Source organism: Gorilla gorilla, chromosome 6 (assembly GCF_029281585.2).
Source record: "Gorilla gorilla gorilla isolate KB3781 chromosome 6, NHGRI_mGorGor1-v2.1_pri, whole genome shotgun sequence".
Taxonomy (NCBI): domain Eukaryota; kingdom Metazoa; phylum Chordata; class Mammalia; order Primates; family Hominidae; genus Gorilla; species Gorilla gorilla.
The window spans coordinates 32,159,990-32,182,420 of NC_073230.2; the positions used below are offsets into that span (position 1 = coordinate 32,159,990).

At 44.5% G+C, this 22,431-nt stretch overlaps 1 protein-coding gene across 3 annotated transcripts in view; it reads right to left on the reverse strand.

Moving 5' to 3' along the window:
• Nucleotides 1–22,431, reverse strand: part of GSDME (gasdermin E) — a 59,712-nt gene that overhangs the window by 23,083 nt on the left and 14,198 nt on the right. The window lies entirely within an intron of this gene.

The following is a 22,431-nucleotide window of genomic DNA, read 5'->3' on the forward strand; positions in this document are numbered from 1 at the left end:
ACTGGGCAAGCTCGAGTGAAGGGCCACCTCTGCACCTAGGTTTTCTCGTGCATGAACTGTTGGTAACAGGGCCCCCTCCTCATGGGGTTGCGTCAGGGTTTAGATGACATGCGTGCAGTGAGCCATTAGGGTGTGCCGAGCACAGAGTTAAATGCCACACAAACACTAGCTGGCTCCGCCCACCTTCCCGTGTCCCTCTATGAGGCTCACAAAACAAAGCCACAGTGTGTGCCCTGCATGGGAATTATGGGGCACTGAATTGAGTCAGAGGTACGTTTCCACATCACTCCCTTCTTAAAAGCCTTCAATGGCTATATCCCATGTCCAGTGCATTCCCAGGCTGAGGCCCCATGTGATCTGCCCTGCCCCCTGTTGACTTTATCTTCCAGCCTTCTTACTACTCCTTAAAAATGCCAGGTGTGTGCCTACCCCGAGGCGTTGGCACACATTCCCTGATGGCCACGTTTCACTGACTCATTGGTCACCTCCTTGGGGAAGCGTTCCCTGCACCCCCATCGTGCTATCACACCCTAAGATCACTTCTCTGGAGAGCACATTTCCACAGGATATTTTTCTAGCTCATTCATTTATCTGCTCATGGCCTGCCTCCTCCATCAAGAATATAAACCCCACAGAGGTGGCGAGTGTGCTCTCCTGTTGACTGCATATCTCAGGGCCAGGATCAATGCCTAGTACATAGGAAGAGCTCAGGAAATATTTTTGGAATAAATGAGTAAATAAAACTTGTGAGGTTTTTTCCTCTATTTGTTGAATGAATGTGTACATATGTATTTGTGCATCCATGTGTGAAAGACAGAAGACACGGAAGATGGGGGAAATGGAGGATCCGCAGCTTGGATCAAAAAATGGTGCATAGCAGATGCGATCTTCCTAAGGGATTGCATGTCTTGGTCCCATAGGCAAAGACTTTAAAGATAAAAGCCATTGTAACCACCAGTCAGAACATACATTCAACTGTTCCCTTTCCAATGGTCTCTTCCTTCTATTGCTCAAAATTCTAGCAGATTCTTGAACATCTGTCTGTGCCCTCACAACTAAGGAATGGGCTCCTTCCAGCTAGACGCACGTCAGACACATCACCGCCTGGTGATGACCCCACAACTGCCGCCTTTAGGAGTCTGATGTGACTCTGCTGGATTGGAAATCACAGCCCTCCTACCCGCCCTAAACAGAATCCACTGAACACTTGACACTGCTCCTAGCCAGTGTGAAATTGTTTGAAAAGAAAAAGCTCAGCCTAGACCACTCAAGACTCCACTGCTTAAAATGCCCACCTCCCTCCAGAACCCCCACCCTCAAACACCAAAAGAGAGGGGCAGCCATCTACGCAGGTGGGCAGGCAACTGCCTGCTGTATCCGATGACAGGGCAGTCCTGAGACGCTTGCTGAGTCGCTGCCTTCAAAAGGTCTCTGTGGGGCGGACCCACTGCAGCACAGGAACAGAAGCTCACTCAGGGACGGAGACTGTCTCCAAGGCTAGGATTCGGGTGACCAGAAACGTAAGTGTCACACAGCCACAGCTCATGCAGGCCACTGGGAATCCTTCCCTGGGCAACCAAGGCAGGGCTGCCGGAAACTGCAGGCATCATCCACCTAGCAGCAAACACTTCCACCCAAGTCACTGGATTCCGTTTCCCAGGACAGTGCTGCCACCTTTTGGAAACCAAATGCTGGAAATATTTAATCATCTTTAGTTAGGAGAGGCCCCACAGGGACAGCGGGGAAGCTACACATCAGGGAAAATGGATTTTTTGTTTGACTCTCTGAAAAGCAATCTCGGGAGGGAATTCTTCCCCATCTCCTCCCTCAGTCAATTCCACCAAGCCCCAAGCAGCCCCAGGGGGAGAGCTGGTGTCCCCTGGGGACGGTGTTCTCAGGTGCAGACCCAGAACAGTTCAAGGTCACCAGACCCTGGCTCTGGCCCTCCTCAGAACAGAAATCACCATGCAACAGGGCTCCCCCCCGCCTGGTGCAGAAACCAGCCAAATTTCAATGCAATTTGTTTACTGTATAACCTTATATATTTTATTATAAGCATTTAAAGGGGCCCATGGGTTTCTTCAACTGCTAATAGAGTTCATGAAACAAAACATTTAAAACTCTCAATTGAGGGTTTCAGAAGAGTTTAAAAAAAAAAAAAGAGCCTAGAGAGGTTGATGGTAGTAACCAAAGTCACACAGCTGTGAAGCCCAGGTCTTTTACAATGGCCCACATGGCCATAGCACCCATAGCTGCTGTCTCCCTTTTCTGGGTGAGGGCACCCTTGGGCTGTACTAGAAATTGAATCTTCATCTCTACTAACTCTTGTATTGCTATGTTCATTTCTATATGTAAATATCTTGCCTATGTAACCAGACCAGTAGATGGAGGCTGGAAAAGCAAGTTATACCCAAGTCCTCTGGGAATCCTTATCAGAATATCCATGCCTGCCTGTTCTCCCCAAGCCCATCTCACTCTCCTCGTGGCTGCCGCCCTGTGCCATTTGACAGTTCTTCCCCAACTTGTCCTGATTTCTTTCCTCTCAGGCCCTGTGAGAGCCACTGAGCAACACAGACAGAATGGCTTTAGAGACACAGAAAACTATTAGTAATGGTCGCCTCTTGGGTGGGGAACCAGATGGCGGGGAGGGGCTTTTCACCTTTTCTCTTTTGACCTTTTGACATTTAAACCATGTGAATAGATTGCCCAGTTCAAAAAAAAAAAAAGTATTTAAAAAAAAAGACCTTCTGGACAGACTGTAAGCTCCTGGAGGACAAAGTACTTGCTCTTTTTATTGGTGCCTAGCCCTGTGCTATCCACCCAGTTGGGGGATAAAATGAACGGTTTATCACATAAACCCGGGCAGGATTGGAATGAGACCCTCTCCCCAAGTCCAGCCAGGAGCCAATGCCCAAAGACAGGGAAAATGGAGCAGAAGCTCTTCTAGGAGAAAATGAGGTTCTTCATCCGCTTCACACATCTAAGGGCAGGCTCCTTGTTCTTCCTGGGGGGGGCGGCAACGTGAAAGCAAGAACAGGAGACCACCGAGGCAGAGGCGTATATCCTCAACAGAAAGGGCCAGCCCCAAAGGAGCAAGTCTGGAGGCAGGGGAAGGGGGTGCACACTCAGTCGAGAAGAACTCCCTCTCCTCACTCAGGGGCTTGCTCAACTCCGCCCACCCAGTTCTACTGTGAGGTTGCCCTTCTGCTCGTACCTGGCAGGTCGATATAACACAAAGACCTGGAGTCATCCCGGAATCGGTTCCCTGCTCCAATGTGGTTTAATGTTTGTCCCCTCTAAGTTTCATGTTGAAATGTGATCCCCAGTGCTAGACGTGGGCCCTGGTGGGAGGTGTCTGGGTCACGGGGGTGGATCCCTCATGAAAGGCTTGGTGCCCGCCTTGCAGTAATGAGTGAGTTTACACTCTGAGTTCACACTGGTTAAGAGTGCGGTACCTTCCCCCTCACTCCCTCTTGTTCCTCTTTCTTGCTCCTGTTCTTGCCATGTGACATGTTTGCTCCTCTTTCACCTTTTTCCATGACTGGAAGCTTCTGGAGGCCTCACCAAGAGCAGATGCTGGCACCATGCTTCCTGTACAGCCTGCAGAGCCATGAGCCAATTAAACCTCTCTTCTGTATAAATTACCCAGTCTCAGGTATTTCCTTATAATAATGCAAACAGACTAACACAATCTCCTCCTAGCTGAGCTACTGCTCCAGTGCTGAAGCTTAGTTTGCACATCTGTAAACTGAGAATTTGCTATGAGGGTTACATTCAGTGAGTTCTTGCATTAAATGACCCACGCCCTACCCAGCAGATGGCAGGGGCTCTGTAAATGTTTTTTTCCTTCCACTATTGGCAGGGAAGGCAAGTCAAGACCCCTTTCCAGGGTGGTCAAAGAAATGGCCAGAATTTTCAGGATGCTTTATAAGGGAGCCCTCAGCCAGGTGTAGCAGGACGAGCCGCAGACAAAAGTCCTCAGATACCAAGTTAAACCAGGAAGGGGTTTATTCGGCCGGGAGCGTCGGCAAGACTCCTGTCTCAAGAGCCAAGCTCTTGAGTGAGCAATTCCTGTCCCGTTTAAGGGCTCACAACTCTAAGGGGGTGCGCGTGAGAGGGTCGTGACCGATTGAGCAAGCAGGGGGTACGTGACTGGGGGCTGCATGCTCTGCTAATCAGATTGGAACAAAACAGGATGGGGATTTTCACAGTGCTTTTCTATACAGTGTCTGTAATGTATAGATAACATAACTGATTAGGTCAGGGGTCGATCTTTAACGACCAGGCCCAGGGTGTGACGCCGGGCTGTCTGCTTGTGGATTTCATTTCTGCCTTTTAGTTTTTACTTTTTCTTTCTTTGGAGGCAGAAATTGGGCATAAGACAATATGAGGGGTGGTCTCCTCCCTTAAGGAAGTGGACCCTCAAAGCAGTTAAGAGCATGGCTCCATGGACACAGGACAGGAGTTGGATACAAGACGCGGATACATTCAAGACAGCAGCTACATGATACAGGACGAGAGATGGCTGGAAAAGGAGACCAGGCAGGAGCTGCTGGGAGGCGGCAGGCAGTGATGGAGGGAGGGAAGTGTGGCTCAGAGCCCAGCGTGGTTGCTGGGGACCAGAGCAGCCCAGCAGGAAGGGAGGCTCCAGCTCTTCCAGCATCCATCAGCTCCCCAGGCCCAGCCCTAATGAAGCCGCCTCCTCTCCCAGCCTGAAGCTTTAATTTCCATTTTCTCTGCTTCTAAGGCTTTCAAGAGCCAAAATGCAAACTCACAGAGGAGAAACCCAGAGACAACTTTTAAAAGTCTGACAATATCCAAAAGGAGGGAAGCAGGTTTCTTTACCAAAGCATAAAGGAGGTCCTGGGGATGCCTCCTGCAGAGACACAGGAGGGTGAGCTTTGTCATGCAGACCCCACACTTCAACTCTCCTTCATTCATCTCCACAGATACCTGAGTCCTGCTATGCTCCAGGCACCAGGCCAGATGCAAGCTTCTCAGGGAACAGGCCAAGGCAGCCACCACTAGCAGGGTCCTCTTACACAAAAACCCTTGATAATAACAATGGTGGGCCGGGCGCGGTGGCTCACGCCTGTCATCCCAGCACTTTGGGAGGCCGAGGCGGGTGGATCACGAGGTCAGGAGATCGAGACCATCCTGGTTAATATGGTGAAACCCCGTCTCTACTAAAAATACAAAAAATCAGCCCGGCATAGTCCTGGCTACTCGGGAGGCTGAGGCAGAAGAATGGTGTTAACCCGGGAGGCGGAACTTGCAGTGAGCCGAGATCGCCCACTGCACTCCAGCCCGGGGGACAGAGCGAGACTCCGTCTCAAAAAAAAAAAAAAAAACAATGGCCTCGAGGAAGAGTTTCCAATGGAAACCCTGGGGAGCCTGGTAAGGCTCTCCAAACCCCAGGGGACATCATGACAGAGCAGGAGCTTTTGTTGAGTCTGCTGTGGAGAAATTATAAAACTAGAAGGGACCCAAGGGGATTATCTAGCTCTGGGCAGAAACTCAGTTTCATCTTTATTTTCACCTTGATTAATCCATCAGCTATTACTGCCTGGCTGTAGGAAAAGGATTCTAAGGCTGAGTGTGGGCTGGAAGACAGTAAGGAGGAAGAAAGCTGTGATTAAGTGGCAGTGTCTGCTTGGACATGGGAGGGGGATGGCCCTGATCACCTGGATCTAACCCAGTGTCTCTGCTCATTAGTGAAGAATACGCCCCAGAGAGGTGACAGGCCCACCTGAACCACATGGCCTGTTAGTGGCAGTGCCAAAATCAGGAACTGCATCTTCTGACTCTGAGACCAGTGTGCTTTTCCACTACACTCTTCTAAAGAATAACAAAAAGTGAAAGGTACAAATGCAGACTGAGGAAATGGTGCAATACTGCCAGAGCTGGTTTCAACATCTCCCCAGAAACAGAGATGGGGACATGACAGAGAGCCAAAAGGTGGTGGCCAGCCTGCTGCTCAAGGAATATTAAGCAAGAATTACTAACCCACAGAAACAGAGATATGTATTGATGATAAAGGCTTTAGTAAATCCAGAACTTCTCCCAAGGGTTTTGATTTATTGGCTAAAACTACAGTTTACAAAGGATCACACGTGTGTTCACACACCAGCTGTAGAGTAGGAAAATTAGGTCCACAGACATTGCCTGTAAACTCCTTGGCTTTGCCTTTGTGACATTTCATTAAGTGGGAAAGTCTGCTTCTCTCTTGATAACCAACCTCCTCCAGTCTACAGAGATGGCAAAGAGCTTTATTTCAGTAACTGCCCCCTAAAATCCTGGAACACACACACCATTGCCTCCTTCATCTGCCGATTTCCCCTCCAAGGGAGGTTCCATTCACCCTTTTTAAAGACTGTAGCTTTTTGACAACGAAGGCAGGAGAGCAGCGCTCAAACCACATCTGTGCTGCTTCTGCAGGAACTGTCCCCAGCATCCTGTACTGGGAAGGCTGCAAAACCCTCCCACACTACGAGTCGGGGGTGCCACTAGCTGCCGTCCCCAGCACTGTTCAGGAGCTAGGGGGGCTGTAACGGGAGGAAGAGACAGGGTGCACCCAGCCCTGCCAATGAGTCTTGATTTGTCTCTCGGCCATTCTTGGTCACTCCGTTTTTCTCATCAGGCATCGGGGGCAATTCTGGCCAATGAGACCTGAGGAAAATCTGTTAGGGGTCTCAAGTTTTTCTCCCTCTTAAAAAGCGGCACAAAGAAGAGGCCACTTTTCTGCCTCTGGACCTTTTGTCTGCAATGTGGCTGCCATTTAGGGACCAAGAGAACTTGAGCTGCCAGGACAAGCAACAGATGGCGGCTGCCACAGGGGCCCACAGAGCCACTGAACTGACCTTCTGCCGTTAACCATTCAGTCAACCGGGACGCACCCTCTTCGAGGTGTTTTCTTATGTGAGATAATAACAAATGTTCTTTGCAACCAGACACCCTAACTGGTATATGAAGTGACCATCATCCTTATTTCAGAAAGCAACAAGAAGCACGAAGAACTCAGAAGCCAAGGGGCTGGGTGAGAATGCAGCTCAGCACCATCCACCCCCGAAGCTCTGCGCCCATCTGCCTCTCCCTCCTGAACCTTCCTGGGCCCTGCATACAGAAGGCGCTTAATACATGCTTGATTGTTAAAGAACTGGCAGTCTTTCTGCTCCATCCCATGAGAGCTTCCCAGAGTCAGGAAGTGGATCCTCTTGGAAACGAAAGCAGCCGCCCACTGGCTCCCCCGCAGGTACTAGCAGTCCCCATTTCAACCACGTTTCATAACAGAAACTTCCCACACATCAGAGATGCTCAGCCCACAGCCGGGGGCAGGAAATCTCTAGAAACCTCAACTCCTGTGCCCTGGGCCTCCACTTCCAACACAGTGAGATAAGCCCTGCTCTTTCTCTCTCTCTCACTTGGCTGTAATGTAGATGACTTCAGGATTGTAAAATGCTGGGAAAATCAAAATTGGGGCAGAATGCTCACTGCACATTGTTGCCAAAGTGACCAGGTCACCCGCAGACTGTGGCTGCTCCGCCTCTGTCCACATTATAGTCTCTAATACCTTATCTTACTCACATACGACGACCCCTGGAAAGAGAAAGGAAAAAATGACTGAGCACCTGTAGATGTTCAGCCCTTTAGATGAGGGCTGGATGAAATGCAGCAAGCCTGGAAGATGATAAACCAAACGCAGCTGATGCCCAGAAGTGACTTCACGCCAAAGCCCTTGGAACATGTGTCTGTTTCCAAGCTCTGTGCATAGAAGTTGGATCGGAAAAATCATGTGTTTAGTGAACCTGGTTTTAAATCCTGAATCTAGGCAAACTAATTAATTTCCACATTCAGGCTCCTCAGTTGTAGAATAAAGATAAACCAATTATCCTTTCAAGCAAACTGGGCTCAGTGTGCCGAAGGCACTGCGCCAGACCCCACAACAAAGGAGGCAGGGCGTTCCAGGAGGGAAACGGACACAGACGCAGGCACTTCCGACACACTTGACCCTACGGTGTGGTTAGTATCCCACCAGGGGTGATGTGGCTCCTGAAGGAAGTGGGGTCTAACCTAAGGAATACTGAGGAATTGGCTGGGTGACACAGGAGAAGTGAGTCTGTGTGTGCCCTTCATGCGTCTGTGCAGACAGGAGGAGTGAACATCAGACAAGGATTGGAGGTAGAAGGAGCCTGGAGTATTAATCCCAGGAACGGAAATTAGCTCAGCGACTGACCTGGAGGATGTGAGGGCAACTGGTGAGAGATTAGGCTAGAGATTGAAAGCATGGCTCTGTTGCACAGAGGAGCCTGTGGGCATCCTCCTAGGACAGGGGAGAGCACAGAAGGCATGGCTGGGCAGTAAGGGGATCCGACTGGCTACCCTGTGGAGAATCAACTGGAAGGGGAGAGACGAGAACAGGTAAGAGATGGTTGGTGGAGGCCTGCACCATTTCCCAGAGAAAACTGTCATGAGACTGGGGGAATGGGAACAGATAAGGTTGATATTTAAGAGGTAGAATCAACTGGTAAGAGACAAGGTGTGGGAGAGAAGGTGAAGAAGGAGCTATGTCTGATATTCAGATTCCTGGCTAAACTAACTGGACTCATGCCTCACCCACCAGCTCATTGGAAGGTTCAGAGAGATGAGAAGTGCAGTGATGAGTTGAGTCTCTGTGTCAAACACTGTATGAACAGCCCAAGTGGAACAAACATCTGCTCACCTGAATTCTAACTCCTGACTCATCCCAGCCATCCTGACTGTAGACACTGCAGCTCATCAGTTCTGAGACACATATTTTTTTCTTTACATTTTAACATCTCAGAAATCAGGATGTTTTAAAATTGATAGGTGGCACAGTTTAATTGGCAGTGTTCTTTCTCAATGGTACATAGAATAATGGTGCCTCTTTCAATGGATGACATCTTGGATTTGAAGAAATACAATAATGCCTATCAGTCTTAGAAGAAAATAGTACTTGAATGATTCTTCTTAGGACTTAAATGCTACCTAGTTCCAAAAAGATCTCAAGTTGCCTTTAAAAATAAAGCTCAGCCGGGCACAGTGGCTCACACCTGTAATCCCAGCACTTTGGGAGGCTGAGATGGGCAGATCACAAGGTCAGGAGTTCAAGACCAGCCTGGCCAATATGGTGAAACCCCGTCTCTACTAAAAATGCAAAAATTAGCTGGGCGTGGTGGCACGCACCTGTAGTCCCAGCTACTTGGGAGGCTGAGGCAGGAGAATTGCTTGAACCCAGGAAGCGGAGGTTGCAGTGAGCTGAGATCGCACCACTGCACTCCAGCCTGGGCAACAGCAGAGTGAGACTCCGTCTCAAAAAAAAATGAAAAATGAAGCTCATCAGACAAGGTGATTTCTGTAAAAAGACTAAAACCACTCCCAAGAACAAGTATTGGAGGGTCCCCAGCACACCCTTCTCTACAGGAAGCTGCCTTTACACTGTGAAATGAAGCAACAGAAGTCAGACAAGCTTCCAGGGGCTCACTAAAACCAAGACGAGGAGACAGAATAATTTAGAAAAAAAATAATAAATTGGCAGAATTTCAGATAGCACAGAATTTAGTGTGGCCTGGGGGTCTCAGGAAAGACATCTTTTAAAAAGAATGGATTTGGTGCAGCCTTGAGCGTCACAGCTTTGCTTCCCATAGAGAATATGGTGAGCAGGACAAGGCCCATGAAGGTCTTACTGACATTGCTCGAGGGCTCCATACACCTTTACTTAAGAATCAAATCAACATCTCCTGCCACAAACAAAACATGTACAAAGAACAGCCTGTGTGCTACGCAGACTTCTCCTTAGCCCAGCTACACGTCTGGATCAGCACTTATTTTGGGGAACACGGGTTGCATGCAAGAACCAGAGCCCCGCCGACTTTCACTGGAGGTGGTCAGTCGCTCCACGGTGGAGTTCAGAATGGTGACCACGCAAGTGCCTACCTCCTCCAAGGGAGAGGAAAACAAGAGCTCAAACAAAACATCATGCTGCACGTCAAAACTCCAAGGACTTCGCCTCCTTCCTGCAGCTCTGTGGCTCCCTGTCTGGCTCTCAGCAAGCTGCATCACACCTTCCCTCCCCGGGAGCTCTGGCGCTTGCCAGATTTGCTAGCCAGGCTCTATACTTATTGCAAGTGGTAACACTAACAGCTACAACTAATGAGAACTTGCCACATGCCAAGCACTACTATACCTGCCCTGTTTATATTCTCTCATTGAGTTCTCACAGTAACACCGATCCCAATTTTGCTAATCAAAGAAATTCTGGGTCCTGAAGGTAGGAAAAGGTGTCCCATGTGTCTTGGTTTAAAGAAAAAGATCTTTGGGTAAGCTGGTTAGGAGGTGGCATAGTAGCATTTATTATGTTATTCCTTAAACCCTCCCACTGTTTCCACCACAAATTGTTTTGATTTTTAAAATGAGCCTGAAGTTTACCACCCTGAATTCAGCCTAAAAATACCTCCACCTGCCAATACCAGGAGACCAGCATAAAGAGGTACTGCCAGCCCCTCCCATCGCAGACCTTGGGATGCCCTGGTTTATTGTGACCACTTACACCTGCCCTGGAAGGAGAAACACAGCGAAAAGAGAATCAGCGACAGGACCAGAATCAGGGAACTCATGTTCTCCAAGTACACATGGACAGAAGTCTTCGTTGTTAGGCACAAACTGTTTACTAAAAATAATGATTCCAGTGCTGAGTAAAGCACAAAGACAAATGGGATGATTTTCAAACCCTCTGGTAGCCATTGGGAAATTGATCAGGTAGGAAGGAAGCCCAGTTCAAACTTTGTTTTTTCCAAGAAAGACATGGCTCCTCAAATCTTTCTCCTTGAAAAACTCATAAATGTTAAAGGACCAGGAGCAGAGCAAGATGGGTGAATGGAAGCCTCCCGTGATTGTTCTCCCCACAGGAACACCAAAGTCAACAACTATCTATATAAAAAAGCACCTTCATCAGAACCAAAAATCAGGTGAGCAATCACAGTACCTGGTTTTGACTTCATTTTGCTGAAAGAGGCACTGAAGAGGGTAGGAAAGGCAGTCTTGAATTGCCAACACCACCCCTCCCCTATCTCTGGGCAGCAGCCATGTGGCAGAGAGAGAGAAGCTGTGTGCTGTAGGAGGGAGAGCACAGCAACTGTGGGACTTTGCATGGAACTCAGTGCTGCCAACACCGGGCAGAACTCAGCCAGCGCCCACTGAGGGAGCATGTAGACCAGCCCTAGCCAGAGGAGAATCACCCATCCCAGTGGTCAGAACCTGAGTTTTGGCAAGCCTCGCCACCATGGGCTAAAGTGCTTTGGTGTTCTAAATAAACTAGAAAGGCAGTCTAGGCCACAAGGACTGCAGCTCCTAGGCAAGTCCTAGAGCTGTGCTGGGCTCAGAGCCAGTGGATTTGGGGGGTGGGTACACAACCTACTGAGACACCAGCCAGGGTGGCTAAGGGAGTACTGGATCTAACCCTCCCCCAACTCCAAGCAGCACAACATGCAGCTCCAAAAGAGATCCCTTCCTTCTGCTTGAGGAGAGGAGAGGGAAGAGGAAAAAGGACTTTGTACTGTAACCAGAATACCAGCTCAGCCACAGTAGGATAGGGCACCAGGCAGAGTTGTGAGCCCCCACTGCAGACCCTAGCTGCCAGACATTTCTAGAAACACCCTGAGCCAGAAACATCCTTGCCTTAAGGGAAGGATGCAGTTGTGACAGGATTCTTGTTCTTCTGACTAAAGAGCCCTGGGCCCTGCATGATCTGCAACAGTAACCAGGCAATACATGCCATGAGCCTTGGGTGAGACTCTGAGACATGCTGACCCAGCTGTGGTCAGGTGTGACTCGGCACTTTCACAGCTGTGCTGGCTATGAGGAGAGATTCCTTCTGCTTGAGAAAAGCAGAGAGAAAAGAGGACTTTGTCTTGCAGCTTGGGTACCAGCTAAGCACAGTGGGGTAGAGCACCAAGCAAGCCCTTCAAGTCTCTGATTCCAGGTTGTGGCTCTTGGATGGCATTTCTGGACCTACCCAGGCCCACAGGGGACCCCACTGCCCTGAAGAGTGCGTCTCAAACCTGCCAGCATTCACCACAAGCTGACTAAAGAGCCCCTGGCCTTAAGTGAATATGGGTGGTGGCCTGGCAGTGCTCCTTGTGGGCCTGTAGTGCTGGTGGACATGGGTGAGAGTCCTCTGCCTGGGGAAAGGAGAGGGAAGAGTGAAGGGACTTTGTCCTGTGATTTGAGTGCCAGGTGAGCCACAGTAGAGTAGAGCACCACATAGATTTCTAAGGTTTCCAACTCGACGCCCTGACTCCTGGACAGCATCTCTGGACCCACCTGGGGCCCCAGGGAAATCACCTCATGTCTGAGGGGAAGGACACAAGCCTGGCTGGCTTTACCACCTGCTGATTATACAGCCCTAGGGCCTTGAGCAAACATAGGCAGTAGCCAGGTAGTGGTTACAACAGGCCTTAGGCAAGATCCAGAGCTGTGGTGGCTTCAGTTCTGACCAGTGCAGTCCCAGTGGTGGTGGCCACACAGTTGCTTGTGTCACCTCTCCCCCAGGTCCAGACAGCTCAGCATAGAGAGAGATTCTGTTTTGGAGAAAGTAAGGGAAGAGAACAAGAGTCTCTGCCTGTGATCCAGAGAATTCTTCCAGATCTTATACAAGACCACCAAGGTGGTACCTCTACAAGTCTATAAGAAACCACACAGTTACTGGGCTTTGGGTGTCCTCTAATGCAGATACAGCTGCAGTGACAAAAAACTTGGATGACAACACCCAAGTACCTTTGAATACCTGGAAAGTCTTCCTAAGAAGGATGGGTATAAACAAGCCCAGATTGCAAAGGCTGCAATAAATACTTAAATCTTCAAAGCCCAGATACTGACAAACATCCACAAGCATCAAGACAATCCAGGAAAACATGACTTCACCAAACAAACTAAATTAGGCACCAGAGACCAATCCTGGAGAGACAGAAATATGTGACCTTTCAAACAGAAAATTCAAAATAGCTGTTTTGAGGAAACTCAAAGAAATTCAAGATAACACAGAGAAGGAATTTGGCATTCCTTCAGATACATTTAACAGAGATTGCAATAATTTAAAAGATTCAAACAAAAATTCCAGAGTTGAAAAGCACAATTGACATACTGGAGAACACATCAGAGTCTCTTAAATAGCAGAATTGATTAAGCAGAAGAAATAATTAGTGAGCTCAAAGATAGGATTTTTGAAAATACATCAGAGGAGACAAAAGAAAAAAAGAATGAAAAACAATGAAATACACCTAAAAGACATAGAAAATAGTCTCAAAAGAGCAAATCTAAGAGGTATTGGCCTTAAAGAGGAAGGAGAGAAAAAATAGGGGTAGAAAGTTTATTCAAAGGGATAACAGCAGACACCTTCCCAAACCTAGAACAAGATATCAATACCTAAGTACCAGAAGGTTATAGAACACCAGGCAGATTTAACTGGAAGAAGACTATCTCAAGGCATTTAATAAGCAAATTCCCAAAAATCAAGGATAAAGAAAGGATCCTAAAAGCAGCAAGAAACTAACTGCATACAATGGAGCTCCAATATGTTTGGCAGCAGACTTTTCAGCAGAAGTCTTAAAGGCCAGGAGAGAGTGGCATGACATATCTAAAGTGCTGAAGGAAAAAAAACATTTACACTAGAATAGTATATTCAGCAAAACTATCCTTCAAACATGAAGGAGAAATATAGACTTTCTCAAAGAAAAGCTGAAGGACTTCATCAATACCAGATCTGTCCTACAAGAAATGCTAAAGAGAGTATTTTAATCAGAAAGGACATTAATGAGCAATAAGAAATCATCTGAAAGTCCAAAATGTACTTGTAAGTACACAGAAAAAACACAGACTATTATAACACTGTCACTGTGGTATGTAAACTACTCATATCTTAAGCAGAAAGACAAAAAGATGAACCAATTAAAAATAGTAACTACAGGGCCGGGCGCAGTGGCTCACGCCTGTAATCCCAGCAGTTTGGGAGGCCGAGGTGGGTGGATCACCTGAAGACAGGAATTCGAGACCAGACTGCCCAACATGGCGAAACCACGTCTCTACTAAAAATACAAAAAAGTAGCCGGGCGTGGTGGTGGGTACCTGTAACCCCAACTACTCAGGAGGCTGAGGCAGGAGAATCACTGGAACCTGGGAGGTGGAGGTTGCGATGAGCCGAGATTGCGCCACTGCACTCCAGCCTGGGTGACAACAGCAAAACTCTATCTCAAAAATAAATAAATAAATAAATAAAACTACAAAAACTTTTCAAGACATAGACTGTACAATAAGATATAAATAGAAAAAAGGAAAAAGTTAAGCCGGGGGACAAAGTTAAGGCGTGGAGTTTGTATTCATTTTCTTTTTATTTGTTTATGCTAGCAGTGTTAAGTTGTTATCAGCTTAAAATAATGGGTTACAATAATGGGATGGTATTTGCAAGCCTCATGGTAACCTCAAATAAAAAACTTACAACAGATACACAAAAAATAGAAAGCAAGAAATTAAATCATACCACCAGAGAAAGTCACCTTCACTAAAAGGAAGACAGGAAGAAAAGAAAGAAGGAAGAGAAGACCACAAAACAAATAATAAAATGACAGGAGTAAATCCTTACTTATCAATAATAATTGAATGTAACTAAACTCTCCAATTAAAAGACATACACTGGCTAAATGGATTAAAAACAACAAAAAAAGAGCAAATGATCTGTTGCCTACAAGAAACACCCTTCACCTATAAAGACACATATAGACTGAAAACAAAGGGATGGAAAAAGCCCATGCAAATCACAGGCAAAAAAACAGCAGGAGTAACTATATTTATGTCAGACAAAATCGATTTCAAGACAAAAACTATAAGAAGAGACAAAGAAGGTTACTATATAATGATAAAGGGGTCAATTCAGCAAGAGGATATAACAATTGTAAATATTTATGTACCCAACACTGGAGCACCCAGATATATAAAGAAAATATTATTAAAGCTAAAGAGATAAGCCCCCAGTGCAGTAATACCTGGAGACATCAACACCTAGCTTTCAGCATTTGACAGATCATCCAGACAGAAAATCAACATCAGACTTAATCTGCACTACAGACCAAACAGACCCAATAGATATATACAGAACATTTCATCCAACAACTGAAGAATACACATTCTTTTCCTCAGCACATGGATCATTCGCAAGGATAGACCATACGTTAGGCCACAAAACAAGTTTCAAAACATCCAAAAAATTGAAATAATATAAAGTACCTTCTCTGACCACAGTGGAATAAAAAAACTATATAGCAATAACAAGGGGAATTTGTGAAACTATGCAAATACATGGAAATTAAACAACATGCTCCTGAATGACCAGCGAGTCAATGATGACACTAAGAAAAATTGAAATTTTATTGAAACAAATGATAACAGAAACACAACAGCAAAACCTATGGGGTACATCAAAAGCAGTACTAAGAGGAAGTTTATAGCTGTACATAAATCAAAAAAGTAGAAAAATTTCAAATAAACAATCTAACAATGCATCTTAACTAGAAAATCAAGATCAAACCAAATCCAAAGCTAGTGGAAGAAAAGAAATAATAAAGATTAGAACAGAAATAAATTAAAATGAGGAAAACAATACAAAAGATTAATGAAACAAAAGTTTGTTTTTTAAAAAAGATAAATGAAGTTGCCAAACCTTTAGCCAGACTAAGAAAAAAAAGAGAAGACCCAAATAAATAAAATCAGAAATGAGAAAAGAGACATTACATTAATACTACAGAAATTCAAAGGATCATTAGAGGCTACTATGAGTAACTATACACCAATAAATTGGAAAACCTAGAAGAAATGAATAAATTCCTAGACACAAAACCTACCAAGATTGAACCGTGAAGAAATGGGATCAAAGCCAAAATAACAAAAAAACAAGTAATGGGATCAAAGCCAAAATAAAGTCTCCCAGAAAAGAAAAGCCAACAAAAACCTGATGGCTTCACTGCTGAATGTTACCAAACACTTAAAAAAGAATGAATACCAATCCTACTCAAACTATTCCAAAAAACAGAGAAGGAGGGAATACTTTCAAACTCATTTTACAAGGCCAGTATTACCCTGATACCAAAACCAGACAAAGACACATCAAAAAAAAAGAAAACTACAGGCCAGTATTGCTGACAAGCAGTGATGCAAAAATCCTCAACAAAATACTAACAAAATGAATTCCACAATACATTAAAGAGATAATTTATCATGACCAAGTGAGATGTATCCCAGGGATGGAAGGATGGTTCAACATATGCAAATCAATCAGTGTGACACATTATATCAACAAAATGAAGAACAAAAACCATTTGATTATTTCAACTGATGCTGAAAAAGCATCTGATAAAATTCAACATCCCTTCAAGATAAAAAACTGCACATAGAAGGAACATAGTTCCACAATAAAAGCCATATATGATAGACCAACCAGCTAGTATCATACTGAAATGGGGAAAAACTGAAAGCCTTTCCTCTAGGATCTGGAACACAACAAGGATGCCTACTTTCACCACTGTTATTCACCACAGTACTCGAAGTCCTAGCTAGGGCAATCAGACAAGAGAAAGAATAAAGGCATTCAAATTGGAAAGGAAGAAGTCAAATGATCCTTGTTTGCAGAAAACATGATCTTATATTTGGAAAAACTTAAAGACTCCACCAAAAAACTATTAGAACCAATAAACAAATTCACTAAAGTTGTAGGATATAAAATCAACATACAAAAATCAGTAGCATGTCTATAGGGCAACAGAGAACAATCTGAAAAAGAAATCAAGGAAATAATCCCATTTACAATAGCTACAAATAAAATTAAATATCTACAAACTAACCAAAGAAGTGAAAAATTTCTACAATGAAAACTATAAAACACTGATGAAAGAAATTGAAGAGGACACAAAAAACATGGAAAGATATTCCATATTCACGGATCAGAAGAATAAATATTGTTAAAATGTCCATACTACTCAAAGTAATCTATACTTTGTAGAGATTCAATGCAATCCCTACAAAATACCAATGATGTTCTTCACAGCAATAGAAAAAAAACTACCCTAAAATTTATGTGGAACCACAAAAGATGCAGAATAGCCAAAGCTACCTTGAGCAAAAAGAACAAGGCTGGATGAATCACATTACCTGACTTTCAAATTATACTGCAGAGCTGTAGTCATTAAAACAGTATGGTAATGGCATATAAACAAAAATACAGACCAATGGAATGGGATGGAGAATCCGGAAACAAATCCATACATTTATGTTGAACTCATTTTCAATAAAGGTGCCAAGAGCATACACTGGGGAAAGGATAGCCTCTTCAATAAATGATGCTGAGAAAACTGTATATCCCTATGCAGAAGAATGAAACTAGATCCTATCTCTCACCATATACAAAAACCAAATCAAAATGGATTAAACACTTAAATCTAAGACCTCAAACTATGAAACTACTATAAGAAAACACGAGGGAAACTCTCTAGGACATTGAACTGGGCAAAGATTTCTTGAGTAACATCCCACAGACACAAACCACTAAAGCAAAAATGGACAAATGGAATCATATCAAGTTAAAGACTTTTGCACAGCAATGAAACAACAAAATGAAGAGACAACTCACAGAATGGGATAAAATATTTGTACACTACCCATGTGACAAGAGATTAATAACCAGAACATAAAAGGGGCTCAAACAACTGTAGGAAAAAAAATCTAATAATCCTGTTAAAAATGAGCAAAAGATCTAAATAGACATTTCTCAAAAGACGACATACAAATGTCAGACAGGCATATGAAAACGTGCTCAACATCATTGATCATCAGGGAAATGCAAATCAAAACTACAATGAGTTATCACCTCACCCTGGTTAAAATGGCTTTTATCCAAAAGACAGGCAATAAAAACTGCTGATAAGAATGTGGAAAAAAAGGGAATGCCTGTACACTGTTGGTGGGAATGTAATGTAAATTAGTACACTATGAAGAACAGTTTGGAGATTCCTCAAAAAACTAAAAATAGAGCTACCATACTATCCAGCATTCCAACTGCTGGATATGTACCCAAAAGAAAGGAAATCAGTATACTGAGGAGCTATCTGCACTCCTACATTTATTGCAGCACTAGTCACAATAGTCAAAATTTGGAAACAACTTAATCCTCAGTAGATGAATAAAGAAAATGTGGTAAATATACATGATAGAGTACTATTTAGTCATTAAAAAAAGAGTAAGATCCTGGGCTGGGCGCAATGGCTCACGCCCGTAATCCTAACACTTTGGGAGGCTAAGGCAGGCGGATCATGAGGTCAGGAGTTCAAGACCAGCCTGGCCAATATGGTGAAACCCCATCTCTACTAAAAATACAAAAATTAGCCAGGTTTGGTGACGGGTGCCTGTAATCCCAGCTACTCGGGAAGCTGAGGCTGGAGAACTGCTTGACCCTGGGAGGCGGAGGTTGCAGTGAGCCAAGATTATACCACTGCACTCCAGCCTGGGTGACAGAGCAAGACTCCGTCTCAAAAAAAAAAAAAAAAAAAAAAAAGGATAAGATCCTGTCATTTGCAACAACAGGGATGGAACTGGATGTCATTATGTTAAACAAAATAAACTAGGCACAGAAAGATAAACTTCACATGTTCTTATTTGTTGAACTAAAAATTAAAACAATTGACCTCACGGAGATAGAAAGTAGAGGGATGGTTACCAGAGGCTGGGAAGGGTAGTGGGAGAGTGGTAGGGGAATGCGAGGATAGTTAATGGGTCCAATAAAAATAGAAAGAATGAATAAGATCTAGTATTTGATAACATAACTTTAGGATACCTAAAGAATGAATAAAATCTAGTATTTGATAGCATAACTTTAGGATACCTAAAGCCAATAATAATTGTACGTTTTAAAATAACTAAAACTGTATAATTGGATTGCTTGTAACACAAGGGATAAATGCCTGAGGTGATGGATACCTCATTTTACATGATGTGATTATTATACATTGTATGCCTGTATCAAAACATCTCATGAGATGTATTTTCCCCTTAAAAAATTCCTCATTAAAAAATGTCATATATCCCATAAATGTATGTATATATATTTATGTAAATATATGTATATATATATTCAGTGTAATTTTAAAACATGTTAATTATGAAGATTTATCATGGTCATGACATTGCTTTAATATACTGGTTTCATATAATTTATTTAATTTGGAATTCCTAATAAAGAACCAAACTTCTCATTACTGTATGTGCATAGAAAAATGTAATCTGCTTTACCAAAATTCCCTTTACAATATGATGAAGAATAAAAGTGGGATATGCCTTTATGGTAACACCCTCCTCAATCCGCAAATAGCCAGAAAAGCACAACGCAGCATGGTCTCTGGAAAACAGCCGGGACCGAGGCCCAGAACTCAGGGGAGGGAGCTGACAGGTGTGCGCACTCCAGAGTCCACTCGCTTCCAGACATTCAGCCAGGAGAAAGCCTTCAGAGATCATCTAGTCCAACTATCTCACCTACAGCTGGGGAAACTGAACCCAAGGGCAGAAACGGCTTACCAAGTCGACCTAAGTTATTGACCAGGAATAAACTTACCAGACCCTAGGAAATTAGAAGCAACAAGCTAGTGGCAGAGGTGGGGTGGGCTGTGGCTTTTATACTTATGGTAGTGACAAATGGCAGCTGACCACGGAAGACAAGGCAGACAAATGAAAAGCGTATTACAGAATAATAATGAAAGCTTATTAAACACAAAAATGAAAGAGCTTATCACATGAATCCGAGTCACTATGAAAAAGACTCAATAAATTTGTTATTCTCCATTTAAAAAAAAAAAAGTATGTGACATATCTTAGAATAGTTTCCATCAAGAATGCTAAGATCTGCATAGAGATTGCATTCAAAGGGGTCAGCTCCAGGTATCCGGAAGGTTAATTTCTGTGGAATGCCTTCCTGCCCAGCACAGGCTTGTTTTTTCAAGGACAAAGTTTGTTTTTGATATGTGCACACATTTCATAGACAATAAAGCTAATATTCTGATTTTTGAGGCCTAAAATAACTTGTATGCAGATGACAACTTATCTAAATGACCTGAAATAAAAGTGACTGTAAATAAGCCCTCGGGAATGTACAGTCCTTAAGCATCACGAACTGCCACTCCCAAGGCCACACATGTATCAACAACGCCTTATCAATCCCAATGATGTTATGGGGAGTCCAAAGACAGGCAGACAACTTGGATAAGAATTTATTACTCCAGCATGACGTAACAAGAATGTTAGCTTTACTGAGCTCCATGCCAAGAGCAGAAGTCTTCCCTTCCCGCCCCTGTCCTCCCCTCCCCTCCCCTATAGTTCACCTTGTCCTCCTAGCAGCCTAACAAGGGTGAGGTGATTCTGTGATAAAACTCCTCTTTGGGTTCTAGTCCTTGTATTTATTCTTTATCATGCTTCTGGTGGCACCACTCCCCAGGGCATCCCTTCCCCCATCACCACTACAAGTAGTAGGACTCCCGAGTCCAAGTGATCTCATCCCTGTGTCCAGGCACCTCCAGGAGAGCAGGCCTCGCTATGCACATGTGCCTGCTCAGGAATAGTTTCTATTCCATGATTCACCCACCAGGTATCCTCCCTAGGGACGCGGGTTCATGCCTCGGCCTTTACATTCTGTGCTATCATTTTAATGACTTTTACATGATTTAGAGGAAAGAACAGGAGCTTTGGAGCCAGAAAATCCTGAGTTGAATCCCAGCACCAGCATCCAAATTGAGCTCTGTGTCTAGGAGTAAGTTATTTCTCCTTCCTGAGCCTTGGCGCCATTAAGTGTAAAAGGAGATGGCTGTGCAGAGTTAAGGAGAGGCTACATATAAAGTGCCTGGCACACAGTAGGTGCTCTGCGGATGCTCCTTTCCTTTCCCTCCCCCACTCCCTCTTCCTCCACTCAGAACTGTTGGCTCTGGCTTCTTTCTCTCCGGAATGTTTTCTCCCATCTCTTCTCAGTGACCCTCCTCATATGCTTCCTTTTAGCAAGAGCTTTTACACCTGAATCATGAAGGGTGTTTAAAAACCTATATCGAGAAATGTGATTATAGGACATTGCCAAACTGTGCTTCTTGAAATAGAAATAACGAGACTGCAAAGCGCATCTAAGCTAGAGAGGGTTGCGTGAGACTGAGGGAGCAGAGAAGGCGCTGTGGACACCCCCCGCCCCCCTTTTCCCCTTCCCCAGTGCCACCAGATTTAGCAAATGAAAATGTAAGACACCCAGTTAAACTTTCATTTCAGATAAATATCAAATACATTTCTAGTGTGTCCCAACAATTGCAGTTGAGAAGGAAAATGGGACTGTAGCAAAGATAAGCTGTAGAGAAAGGAAAATAAAGATCATGACTGCCAGAGACAGAGGCAGCTGTCCCTTCTACCCGGTGCTACCAGAGAGAACTTCAAATTATCTGACCAAAAGGGAACCCCTGGTGGAGTCACAGCTTTGTGTGGTCTTGGAGTCCTAGAATGTGCCCGTAGGCAGTAAACGCACAGCCATGGTCCTTCAGTTCCAGTAAGCATGGGCAGTTACTGGAGAGGGGCTTGGGACTTGAAGACAGCAGCTGCCCAGGCACCCTCAATGTCTGTACAAAATCCACCCACCTAATGCTATGTGAGTTTTATCGTATTTTTTATTAATTTTTAAACATAATTTTGTGGAATGAGCACTTATTTAATATTCCATAGAATCTTTAAAATGTTGCAAAAGATGAAATAAGCCAGCCATACTTAAATACAAGTGAATTTTCTCTTAATTTATTTGGATTTGAATTTTTGCTTTAAAAGACTAAAGGGCAACAAAATTACACAGGAAAATGCACATGTTACTGTACAAACTGAAATATCATCCCCGCTGAATTACTGCAATAACTTCTCAACTGAACTCCCTGCTGCTGCCCATCCAGTCTCTTAACTCAGCAGCCAGAATGATCCTTCTAAAAAATACATCAGATTACGCCCCTTCCCTGCCCAAAACCCTCCACTGGCTCTCAGTAAGTGTGAGCCTTTCCAGTGGCCTTCAAGGTCCTGTGGGACTTGGCGCCCCACCCCTTTCAGCCCCTCCGACTCTCCTTTCCTGCCCTCCCCTTGCTCACTGGGCACAGGCCACCCTGGCCACTGCCCACAGTGTCCTGCCCAGATATCCCTGTGCCTTCCCTCCCCTCCTGCAGAGCTTTGCCCTAATGCCAGCTTCTCCATAACACCTTCTCTGGCCATACTTTCTAAGTTCGTAGCCCCCATTCCTAGCACATCCTAGCCCCTCTCACTGCTGCTGATTCCCATCAACCTACTGCACATTTTACTTTAGTTGTACATTTGGTATCT